This window comes from Urocampus carinirostris, chromosome 9 (assembly GCF_059441175.1).
Source record: "Urocampus carinirostris isolate Australia breed hairy pipefish chromosome 9, RoL_Ucar_1.0, whole genome shotgun sequence".
Taxonomy (NCBI): domain Eukaryota; kingdom Metazoa; phylum Chordata; class Actinopteri; order Syngnathiformes; family Syngnathidae; genus Urocampus; species Urocampus carinirostris.
Window position 1 is genome coordinate 17083324 of NC_142357.1, and position 13510 is coordinate 17096833.

A 13510-nucleotide genomic window follows, 5' to 3' on the forward strand; every position below is an offset into this window, starting at 1 on the left:
AGGCCGAGAGCTATTTTTTTGTTACTGATTAGTGTGAAGGGCTACCAGTTTGAATTGCATTTCTAAAATAACGTTATTACTATGTTGCTACTATGTTATTACTATGTTACTACCAGGTTGTAAGTATAAGAGGTTAAAATAGGCTCAGTCAACCACTAAACATTACGCCAGTTAGAAATGACATTTCCTAGAACATCAAAATTACCCATGGGCCAGTCTACGGGCTACTCAGGGGGGTTCCCGGTTCCCACAGGGACCATGTGGGAGACCTTTGATGCACACCTCTCAAAAAAAGACATATGGTCTCAAATTCAGCAGCCAAAAGTATAAATTGGGGATGTCCAACTCTGACTCTGGGGCTGGATCCGGACTTTTTGGTCTGAAAAGCACCGGATCAGTGAAAGAATGTCTACTCAAAATGTTTAGCTTTGTTTTTCAGATTTATGCTTTATTATTTATCCTACATTAGTAACCTACCGCACATATTATAATCATCGAGGGCCAGGGATCTTTTCGAATTGTAACAAAAATATTTTAATTTTTGGCACTGTATGTCTTGAGCGTTTTTTTCAACAATTGAGTGAATGCTGAACCAACTCACCACACTATACAAACTAAACACTTCCCTCTAGCATCCGGAGAGAGCATTTGGTTTGCATTTATTTATAAAATCATAACTTTTTCTACATATTCATAGCTGGATTAAATCGTTCAATCCGTATGTTTGACATGCCTAGTGTTAATGATGGCAAAATGCTGGATTACTTCTCCTCTATTGGCGGTTCCTAGAAAGATTGAATCGGGATTCGGTAATAGTCGCAAAAAAATTACGCCTTAGGGATGTTACGATGTGACTAGCCTGGCGTTTATTTATGGTTATATTTATTTTTTCATTCATTGTTTTTTTTTTTTTGTATTATGACAAAAAACGTCACAAAAAAGATTCTTCGTCCCACTCTATCAACCAAAGCACTCCAAAGTGACTACATCTCTGTTTTAATTTCGTTTATTACCTCTTTTCACTTCACACAATACACCCACCACTCTAGAAAATCCATAACATTCTGAAATTTCTCTTGTTCAAATGTTTGATTATTGATTTTAGTTAGCATAAATGTACTTGGATTTGTTTCAATCGGGGTTTTTGACCTAATCAATAAGTCAACGGAAAAGCAATAAACCCCAAATTCTCAAATAAACGTGTAGTTCCTTCAAAATTATGAGACTGATTGTCATTTTATAGAGTGATGGAGTGGACCTTTGGCGTCCGATTTTGGTCATAAGAAGTAACTGCAATCAGCATGCAGACGTCCTAAAACTATCACCTTCTAAACTCAATACCAAAACGATACAGTGTTATCCTCGAAACCTTTTTTAATGAAAAAATATTCAAAACAAGAGGAAAAAGTGGAAAATATGATCAAATAACTATGGGTGCTGTGCATGACCCCGTTTAGTGGCCTTTCATCTACTTCGCCCTATCCTCGGCACACCAAAATCAAAATGTTTTCCAGGTAAAACGAGACGATTTGAAATTTTGTAATCAATCGTTTAAAGCTAAAAAAAAAAACTGAGACCACCCCAACCCCCTGACTCCCAAATATAGAACACTTATGGTCCATGAAGGTGAGGCCCACTTACAGACACACACACACACACACACACACACCCTCCCATCTGTTGTCACCGAGGGTGGTTATGAGTCACACATTCACAACATGCACGCGCACACACACGCTCCTACAATGCTTGAGGAATGATGCTTTTGTAAACTCATTGACACACCGGCCTAGTTTTTGCTACATGAACACACACAAACGGCTGCTCTTACATAAGAAAGCTGGAAAAGGTGGAGGACCAGAATAAGACTAGATTACGTGGTTGTGTGCAATTGTGTGTGTGTCTGTGTGCGTGTGTAGTTTTCATCGCGTTGGCATAGAAAGCTCCTACATGCTGTGAGGAATTTTGCAGGTCTCTCCCATCGTTGGGGACGATTTCTACCAAAGCATCGCTACCTACACAACTACTCTGTGGTTAAAACATGCAAGGACTGGTCACCTCGTCCCTTCTTATCTTTCTGATTTTGTTGTGCCTTATGCTCCTGCTCTGAGCCTCTGTTCGGAAAATGCTGGTCTACTTTTGTCTCCAAAAGCCAAGAAGAGTGCCTCGAGTGCATTCTCCATCCAAGCCCTGGTGATGTGGAGTGCTGCCCTCTGAAATAATATCGGAAACCTCAGTGGAAAAGTTAAATTTCGACATAACATACATTCATGTTTTCCTGTCAAACCTGGATACGTCAGCAGACTAGCACCTGGACCTGAGACATGGCATCATCTGCATTGACCAGCTGGGAGATATGAGAAGCTGGGTTGTCACTGTCTCTGACTTTTAAATCTAGGCTTAAAACACACCTATATTCTATAACTCATGAACGGCCTATGTTTTATGTCGACAATGTCTGTGTATTGGAACATCCATTGCAGCCTGGTCATCCTGGAAAGTGGATTACCTCATGTGCGGTCACTTCTCAAGGTTTCTCCATTTTTCTCATGCTGAGGTTTTTGGTTTTTCCTTCCCCTCATGTAGGTTTTAGATCAGATTGTGAAGTTTTAAGCAGCCTACTTAAAGTATTTCTAGTGAAGCTACTTCATACTTCATCTATTGCAAAGGCAAATGCAATTTTGATTTCAAATGACTGATACTTAACATACCTGTAGATAAATATGTTGTCATCTATATCGGAATCTTTATCTTATTTTCCTTTGAATAAAATGGTAAAATGTTTTTCTGTTGATTTATCAACATATACTTGAATTTATTCCGAATAAAAATGCGAGCTCGCTGCTGTTCAATTCATTCAAATTCCTCCTCGGGTCGGCTTTGGGTAGAAAATTCCTGGGCTGAAAAGATCCCACTGCACTAAATGATGCACTCTTATATATTTTTTTTTCGGATAAAAAAAATAAAGTTACATAAACGCTGTGACCTCAACCTTGGCTTCATTTGTTTCCACGTTACATAAATGGGTTTTGCAAGAGGCAAGAAAGTGCCGCTCTGTGTTGCGTGGGCGCTCACACACCGACACGTTGTAGCGTCACTTCGGCAGCAGGATGCGCTCGTTCACCCAAAACGACGGCAAACTGAAACCACTTATTAGGAAAGACTCTAATTCGGTGCATCATAGAGCCTGTGTTGTGAAAAATAATCTGCAATCAATTAGCATGCCAATAGTGGTCCAGTAAACTATTTTTACTTTTATTTTTTCACTCTTTTTTTATGACTATTCTTTTTCCTCATGTAAATCTTTGAGCAGTGGAGTTGAAAATAACAATGATAAAAATGTTTGGTGACGGATGAATAAGCCGTTGGAAGTCAAGTCAAGTCTTGTCACAATTTGTATAACCCTTCATTGCAAGAGATCTCAAAAGATTGCACATGTTACAATTACACAATCCCCTGATCATAAACCAAAGAAAAACTCAAAACCTCTGCACGGGTAAAATAAAAAACCTTGAAAAGTGCCTCACAAGTGGTAATCCAGGATGACCTAGTTGCAATAGATTTAGTATTGGGTAACGGTACACTACACAAAACATAGTGAATATCAATGAAAGAAAACAATAGGTAACATATTGAAATTTGTCCAGAAAGTGCATGACAGCAATCAACGCCTCAAGCTTGTGAAATAGTCCAACAATTCCATGACAGCAACGACGCAGCTTCGCATCTCTTCCGGCTGGTCGATGCAGATGTTGACATGCTTCAGGTCAGACGCTGGTCCGCTGACTCATCTCAAATCGTCCTACTCCCTCGTATCAACACCAGCCGGGCAGTCGGAAAAAGACAGGAAGAGGAAAGTATGAGGTGGGCATCAATCATAAGCTATTGAATAGAAGTGGGTCTTAAGTCTAGATTTAAAAACGTCCACTGAGGTTGTGGGGGCGGGGGCAGGGGTCAGACAGCATATTAATGTTAATTAATATTGTTTATAAATAAATGTAAATGTAAATTAATTGATTTAAAAACGTACATTTACCCTAACCTTAACACTAACCCTATCCCTTACCCTAACCCTAACCCTAACCCTAACCCTAACCCTAACTCAGCATTTAGCCAAACTGCTAATAGAAAAATTAAACAAAATATAAACCAGACACTACAGAACACAGACATAATCCAAGATTACAAAATCATCTCAGTCTTTAAAAGAAACAAAAACCTCAAAGATTACCGGAAATCAACATAACACGAACACCGGGCCCCACATTCTACAAACCAACCACCACAGTTAGGAACACCGTCACCAACACAAACTACCTAATTAAACAAACACTCACACCTAATACGGAAAACTGTATATATGTCATAAAGTGTAAACACTGTGACATTAAATATATAGGAGAGACAGGAAATTCAATCAGATGTAGATTAGCACAACACATTTACAACATCAGAAACAGCAGGGAAACTAACACACACTTAGTAGCCCACTTTATACAACATGGGCAACAGGCACTAGAAATATGGGGCCTACAAACCAACAGCAATTGGACGCAAGAAGAAAGACGCAAGGCAGAAAAACACTGGATAATAAAACTCAACACTCTCTTTCCAGATGGACTAAACATATGCAGGTAAAACAAGAAAAGCTCCAGTTTCCTGAATGGCCAGTGCAAAAACTTACTTTCCCAAGGGCCTCAGATTTAGGGGACCTTGGGAAAGAAAGATTGCTTCCTAACCTAACCCTAACCCTAACCCTAACCCTAACCCCAACACTAAACCCTAACCCTAAGCCTAAAACCTGACCCTAACCCTAACCCCTAACCTTAACCGTAACCCTAAACCCTAAACCCTAAACCCTAAACCCTAAACCCTAAACCCTAAACCCTAACTCTAACCCCAACCCTAACCTCTTACCCCTAACCCTAAACCTAAATGTAACATAAATTTTACAAGGATCGCCATGCTCTGAGGTGGCTGTGTTGCTTTAATTGTCTTCTTATTCTTTCTAATTAAAATGATTGTTGATTGGTTACTGTCATATTCCTTTGCAAGTCTCGTCAAACCTGTGCCTTCTTCATATTTGTTTATCATCTCAAGCTTCGATTCCATTGTTGTTATTTTTTTGCTTCTCCCTTTAGCATCACTGCAGGTTTTGGGACCCACAGGTAAACAAATTGAATTTTGCTTCGCGAGATTCCTTGATTGAACCAAAGGATGAGAAATGAAGCATTGTAGGAGTGAGTTTTGCAAGTAGCATATTAGCCTCTTTATGATGCCAGGACGCAAACTTAAAGCAGACCCTCCTCTTTTATGATTCAAAGCAGACATTCATGAGGTGTGTAACTCGCAGTCATATGTATGAAATCTGCGAAGAAATAATTTTCTGTTGATGTGTTATTTTTGGGAAAATGGTGCAACGAGGGGCCGAAAATGCATTATATCCCACATATCAAATACAAAATGCCATATTCTCAGGATCTATTGTACAATACATTGGTTACCGTGTTCTCTTCTCCGAATAACTTAAAAAGAGGACATGGTGAACAAAATCAAATTGGAACTAGAAATGTCTTTATTGTGAACAAATAACCAATGTGTTGCTTATTTGGATTTTTCTTGATGATAATAATTTGGGAAAGGCTTGCATTACTTTGATCTTTGCATCAACGTTGATGATCTCCAAGTTGGAAATTGCACTTGTTTTGCAGCATCTGACTCACGTGTGTTAATGCCAGATTCCAAAATAGAGCGGGCGGCATGCCGGGGCCCTGGTGAGCAAGCCGTCCGGCACACTTAGTCCTCCATATTAATCAGTCAGATACAAAGTCTGGATGGCAAAAGACACTCAGTATGCGCACGCAGACACGATTACACACCATGCAAAAACATGAAAAGCTATTATCTATCTATCTATCCGTCCGTCCGTCCGTCCGTCCGTCCGTCCGTCCGTCCGCCCGCCCGCCCGTCCGTCCGTCCGTCCGTCCGTCCGTCCGTCCGTCCGTCTGTCTATCTATCTATCTATCTATCTATCTATCTATCTATCTATCTATCTATCTATCTATCTATCTATCTATCTATCTATCTATCTATCTATCTATCTATCTATCTATCTATCTATCTATCTTTCCATTTATCGCTCCCTCCTCTCTCCTTCCCTAAATACCTCACTCACTCACTCACTCACTCACTCACTCACTCACTCACTCACTCACTCACTCACTCACTCACTCACTCACTCACTCACTCACTCACTCACTCACTTACACACTCACTCACTTACACGAGTGACTTAAGGCTTGATTTAAAAAACAAATAGTCTGACTTTGGGCCTGACCACCTGCTTCGGCATCGACTAATGGATGCAACGTTTCTCTTGTCTTACATTGACTGCATGCATGTATATCATGTGCATGTTTGCGACACATGCTTCGCACAGGCAACACTTTCAGTTGTGTTCAGTGTTAAGTAACAGAGCAGGGGGGAGGAGGGACCTCATTGAAGAAGGGGAGCGCTCTCATCCTAGAGGACGTGCATGTGGCGTCTCCATGGCAACGCCAGCATCAGCACCGCTGTGGTGTGTGTGTGCGCACACACAAAGACATACACACGTCAGTGGTGACGAATTGATCATCTTCATTTTGCTCAATAATTTAATTCTTGAAGATGGCTGCGGTAAAATATGACTTATAAAAATGGTATGGCTCTAACACATACATTTATGATTTATTTTGTTTCACCAGATAACAGGCCAGTTCATTGTCTCATATTTTGATGATTAAATTAAATGAGCAAATGTATTGAAAACTCTAATTTATAGTAACATAAATTAACATGTAATTGGTTCAATTACTTTTGCATTACAATGTAATAAAAAGTATCATAGAAAATATAGAAACTAATAATAAAAATCATAAATCTGACTCACAGCACATTCTTTGTCGATTTTGTTGACTAATTTCTAATAATATCTAGGTCTTAAATTATTTGTTTTTATATGCAGTTTTACATTGCATTTGCTTTCATATACTGTTCATAATAAATTGGAAATTATTTGTTAGTGAAGTCAACAAATATTAAGTTTTCATTTCTGCGTTGGAAGCTAAGAAGCATTCAATTTAATATCACCAGGAAGAAATATTTTTTAACAGTAATGCTATAGCAAAATATATTCATTAATCATGGTTAATGTGTTGTGTATGGACTGAAATTCAGGGAGCAGGAAAAGAGACAGGTGTGTTAAAAAATATGCATTTATTAAAAACACAATAAAATGCAGAACAAAGTAACAAACAAAAACAAATGGATGCAAATCAACCGACAAAATGTCAGAAGCCAGATACAAAAAGACAAAAATCAAATCTGATGTAGCAAAGACAGTGGAATGGAAATGACCTGAAAGTCTATGCTGTCTTGCAAGTCAATATAAAACCAAGAGATAAGGAGAAACAGGGCAGATTTGATGCAGCCGTGCTCAGTTCCACCAAGAGGCATCAAAACGGGTGCATCGATTTTCATGAAAATGCCCACAGTTGTACTTTAGGACTCTGAGAATGTCTTTAGCTAGGTTTCATGTCAAAACATCCACAGTATATACTAACAAAATCGATAGGCATCTGCTTTCGAGTACAAGGGGTTCTGGAGTTGCATGCGACTCTTTGGCGCTCTCAAGGAGGGCCCTAGCGAAGGGGGCTGTGAGGATTACATTTTTGGACTTCTCCAGTGCCTTCAATACCATACAGCCTCTGCTACTGAGTAGGAAACTGACAGAGATGGGAGTTAGCTCACACCTTGTAGAATGGATTACTGACTACCTGACAGGCAGACCCCAGTATGTGAAACAGGGGGGCTGTACATCGGACACTGTGGTTAGCAGCACAGGATCTCCGCAGGGGACCGTTCTCTCTCCGTTCCTATTCACTCTATATACATCGGACTTTAAGTACAACTCTGAGTCCTGCCATGTGCAAAAGTTTGCCGACGACACTGCGATCGTGGGATGTATCAGAAACGGGCAGGAGGAGGAGTACAGGAAATTGATACAGGACTTTGTCCGATGGAGCGACGCAAACCACCTGCACCTAAACACCACCAAGACCAGAGAGATGGTGGTGGACTTCAGGAGAACCAGAACTCACCCGGTTCCTGTAACCATCAAGGGAGAATGTGTAGAATTTGTCCAGACCTACAAATACCTGGGTGTGCAGCTGGGCAACAAACTGGACTGGACTGCCAACACAGAAGCTCTATGTAGGAAAGGGCAAAGCCGACTTTACTTCCTCAGAAGGCTGGCCTCCTTCAACATCTGCAAAAAGCTCCTGAAAATATTCTATGAGACAGCAGTGGCAAGCGCCCTCTTCTATGCGGCAGCGTGTTGGGGAGGCAGCGTCAAGAAGAAGGATGCCTCTCGTCTTAATAAACTGGCTAGGAAAGCGAGCTCTGTTGTGGGCAAAGAGCTGGACAGCCTAACAACAGTAGCTGAGAGACGAGCACTGAAAAAGCTGAGGTCAATCATGGACAATCCATCGCATCCACTACACAGCATTATCTCCAGACAGAAGAGCAGTTTCAGCGACAGACTGCTGTCACTGTCTTGTACTACGGACAGACTGAAGAGATCTTTTCTTCCTCATGCCATGAGGCTCTTTAACTCCACCCGGCAGAGTAAAGGCCCACATTAAACCACACCACCTACATTGGATATTACCGAATCTTACTGCAATATGTATTCTGTGTAGCACTATTTAGTTACTCTATATAACACGCTACAGTGGGCATTTGCACGTCACACTGGGTATTTGTATATTGTATTCTTTTGGCTTTATTATTGTACTGTTCTCAGCTCAGGGATGCTGCTGGAAATGTGAATTTCCCTTAGGGGATGAAAAAAGTATCTATCTATCTATCTATCTATCAATGAACTATGGCCCCAACAACCTTACCCAAGTAGAATGCCCAGCCATCATGCTTGGGAAAAAAAGAAAAACCTTGTGAAAATTACAAATATTAAGTAAGCCCTAGCTATTGCAAAACCTTGGGTGAGCTATGGCCGCCTTCAGTGTCGTCGGTTGCCTAAGCGGCTTAAAATAAATCGCTTATTGAAAGAACACAATGAAGAAAAAGGTGCAAGGCTTCAAGAAGGAGGAGGAGGAAGAGGAGGAAGAAGATGAAGGATTTTTTTTTTGTGCTTCTTATTTACCGCTTGCACAGCAACATGACTCGGAGGAGGAGGGAACATCTCACTCACATCGAGTGCCACACTGACTATGCGCAAAAAACATGTTCTTGGGACTCAATGGACGTGATGATTGCAATGAATCCCTAAAAGGGTCGTTGACATGATGAAACGCAGCTTATTTATTTGATGTTGGCACTTTTGACCGTCTACTGGTTCATCAACACGCACTGTGTGTTCCTAAACAGGGTGGCGGACCTGTCGCACACGTCTTTTCCTGTGTTTGGCGGCGGCCATGTGCAGCTGGCCTGCCAACAGGTGCCACTTTCACACACGCTCACACACAAAAAGTGCAAATCCCGTTTGGAGCGAGCAGCGTGTTCCTGCTTAACTTTAGTCATCGTCACGTCACCCGCAACACTCACTGAACACACAATCATCATCATGGATGCATGCAAATTGGGACTGGTTGGTTTCAAATTAGATGGGATAAAGTCATGCGCGCACACACACACACACACACACACACACACACACACACACACACACACACACACACACACACACACACACACACGCTTACACAAACAAAAGCAACGTCCCAACAAGACCTTAGTGCAATGACCAAAATCGAACTTGTAGTAAAACTAGTTTTGCTAGTGCTGGGGTCTGGGTGACGTTGGGTAAAATCGTGTTTCCCACAAGAAAAGCACGGATTAAAACATACTACTGATATCATTTTTTAAATAATTCACACAAATAAAAATAATTTAAAAAAAAGAGTAAGAACTCATATGAAAATAAATCAATGAATCCGTGGTAAACTAATCCATAATCCGCGTAGGATGCACTTACATTAAAAGGGCAATGTATAATATTTAGCACTTAGTGGTGAAAGAAAATCATTCATTTATTCATTATCTGCACTACCTATTCTCAGTAGGGTCGCAGGGGTGCTGGAGTCCATCCCAGCCATCTTCGGCAGTTGGCAGGGGACACCCTGAACCGCTTGCCAGCCAGTCACAGGGCACACAGGGACAGACAACTCACGCGCCCATTCACACCTAGAAACAATTTGGACCAGCCATTCAACCTGACATGCATGTTTTTGGAATGGGGGAGAAAACCAGAGAGCCCGGAGGTCACCCACGCAACCGCAGGGAGAACATTCAAACTCCACACAGGAAGGTTCGATCTCATGACCTCACAATTGTGCCACACATGCGCTAACCACAGTGTTACCATGCTGCCCGAAAGAAAATCAATCATGGAAAAAAAAGTAGATTTACATAATAAGCAAAAAATACTGAACCATCACATTAAAATGCATTTTTTAAATACTCGTAGGTCGAGACATTGGCATTTATCGACATAACACGGGGCTCACCCAACCGGAGCTGATATAATGGTCCGCCATCTTGCAAAAAGTTGTGCGGGAAAATGAGAAGGAAATTCTTCTATTTTGGTCACCTTGCTTTCCATAGTTTGTATTCTTCTATTTGCTTTCTAGCACTCGCTTTCCATTGCACTACAGCAGTGGTCACCAACCACCAAGAAAAAAGACCTAGTTTTTGTTACTGATTGCTGCAAAGGGCAACCATTGAGACAGACATTTCTAAAATAACAATTTTTATATTGTTACTATGTGATGATCAAGTTGTATTTATAGGAAGTTTAGTCAACCACTAAAACATCATGTCAGTTAAAAATCCAATTTACTAGAAAATCACAATGACCCATCACTAGTGAGCCATTTTCAGCTGGCTACTTAGGTGCCAGCACTAAGGTGGAGACCCCTGCACTACATAGACAGTGACATCTTGTGGTAAAATAAATCGTATTGCCCGTTAACATTCATATTAAGACAGGGGCTTAGAACTATAATCCTGGGGGCCGCAAATAGCCCGTGGGCCCCAGGTTTGTAGGAAAAGTATTTGACCAGGCAACAAAAATGTCACCATTAAAATCTCAGCTTCTGTAACTGAGACTAAATTTTGCTTGTAGGATCATGATAAGTTCATCGTTTAGTAAATAATAAAAACAAGGAGAGAAGACATCAATGAATTTTGAAACTGCAAGGAGAACAGGAGAGAACTGTACAAAAACTCTCAAGATGCAACAAATCCAATCCGTTCTAAAGGTCCTACCATAACCCTTTTCTTTTTATCAAATCATCTAGGTAACTAAAAGCAAGTCCAACTTATAAGGTGTGGGTATTAAAAAACAGCAAACACATTGGCTACTAGTGGCTACGGTGTAAAAAGTAAAAAGTGGATACTAATCAAAATAACGGATAACAGTGGCAAAATGAGTCAAAAAATATAATTGTCCCGTCCCAACCGTTCCTTGGTTTGCATTTTGGGAAGGAGAAAGAATTGAGGGATGCTTGATTCCGAAAGATAAAACCGTACAAGGGACAAACACAAATACACGATAGGTACTATATATTGTTTTTGATTGTTTTTGTTATCTCTCTCAGTGCTTATTTTTACACCCCTGGATTTCTAAGGTCTGCGCTTCAGTTCTTGAAAGAAAAAAGAAAAGAAAAGAAGAGAAGGAGCTAATCTGTCGCTAGGCAACACCTCCCACTTCCATACAAGCCAGACAAACAGCATCAGACCAAAAGAACTTGCACATGAATCCTCACTTGTGAATCTTAGAACCCGACATGAGATGGACAAAAAAAACTATGGTTGACGGTATATTAACTTTTTTTCCGCATTGTCTTTCAGTCAGATGGTCCGTGGATCCATATTAAAGAAGTAGATCAACACTGATATGACAGAGAGATACATTTGATAAAAGCAGCGATTGAATCCAGCCATTTTATACAAGCAGTCAACGATAATCTAACCAAATCGTAAGTGAATCAAATGATATAGCCAATAAAAACAGTCTGGCGAAAACACTGTCATTTAATACGTCAATACTGTTGGTATGTTATCATATGGTGATAAAATAATATGATGTGTCAATATGACAGTCCCTAGAATGATGCCAGTCAGTCGGTAGATAAAGTTAGAAGGTACATGGTATCGGTAAAGGTGTTTGATGCCTACAAAGGACTGATATGGCTTGATAAATATTTTTAGTTTTTAACATTTGATACCTGCAAAAGAGATTGCTAAGATGCCAGTTATCATCACTATCGGACAATTATGTTGCTCTTCTTTGACTTTCAACACCCTTTAGGGCGGATCTGCTTTTATGACCAAGAAGATTTAATAAAAAAGAAAGGGCATCACAGAGGACCTTGAGAACAGGTTGGACTTCAGGGGCGGCAGTAGCTCAGGAGGAAGAGCGCTCGTCTTGGGATCAAGGGATCCCAGTTCAAATCCCGGCTTGTCCGTGTTACATGTCGAAGTGTCCGTGGGTAAGACACTGAACCCCTAATACCCCCAATAAGCAGGTTAGCGTCTTACATGGCTGCAATACAAGGCCGCTGTTGGGAAATGTGAAGCACACTGTAAAGCGCTTTGGGAAGTCATTGACTTGAAAAGCGCTATAGAAATGCAGATCATTTCATTTCATTATCCGAAGGTTCGCCCTCCTGTTCTCCCTGCAAATTTAAAATCCATAGATGTCTTCTCTCTTTATTTTGATTCAAAATGATCAGGCATATTGGAAAATACAGTAATGGTATCAATGTGGTCAATACATGTGGGAAATATTGTAAGAGAATGGGTTTTAGCGCACAAAAAATTTGTTTATTCGAGGAATCAACTCCCTACCCTGAAGAATTCTCGTGCCGGCGTGATGAGGGAGCCTATGGTGGAAGAAGAGCCGGAGCTAGCTAAGCGGCTAGCAGCATTATAAGTCTTCGGTACCATCCGTAATCATGGTAAATGTGAACTCACTACCCCGGGTGCTAACGTGTAGCCACCCGGAGCTACTCGGAACTATCCGGCTTCAGCGCCGCTATACAGAGGCACGAAAGCTTACGGGATTCGGAGAGGAGACGGACTCGCTAACACGAGGTGGTGTATCCCTGGACACAAAGAAAAAGATTTCCATCTGCTGCAGGGATGTCGAACTTTTGGACTAGCGTGTGACGTCATCCACTCCGCTACAAGCATCCCTAGGGTATCATGTTAATCTGTTAATAAACAACACATCTATCTATCATCTATCTATCTATCTATCTATCTATCTATCTAAATATTACAAATATTTGCGCCGTTTACGAGGGAAGATTTTGTAGGTGAACAGATACAATTGTTAAATAGGAAGACGAGTGTCCTGAAAAAAAGAGTCATTTGAAAAAAATCAAATCAAAAAATAAATAGATACTGTAGATAAAACAAACAAATAAAAACATGAATGCATAATACATAA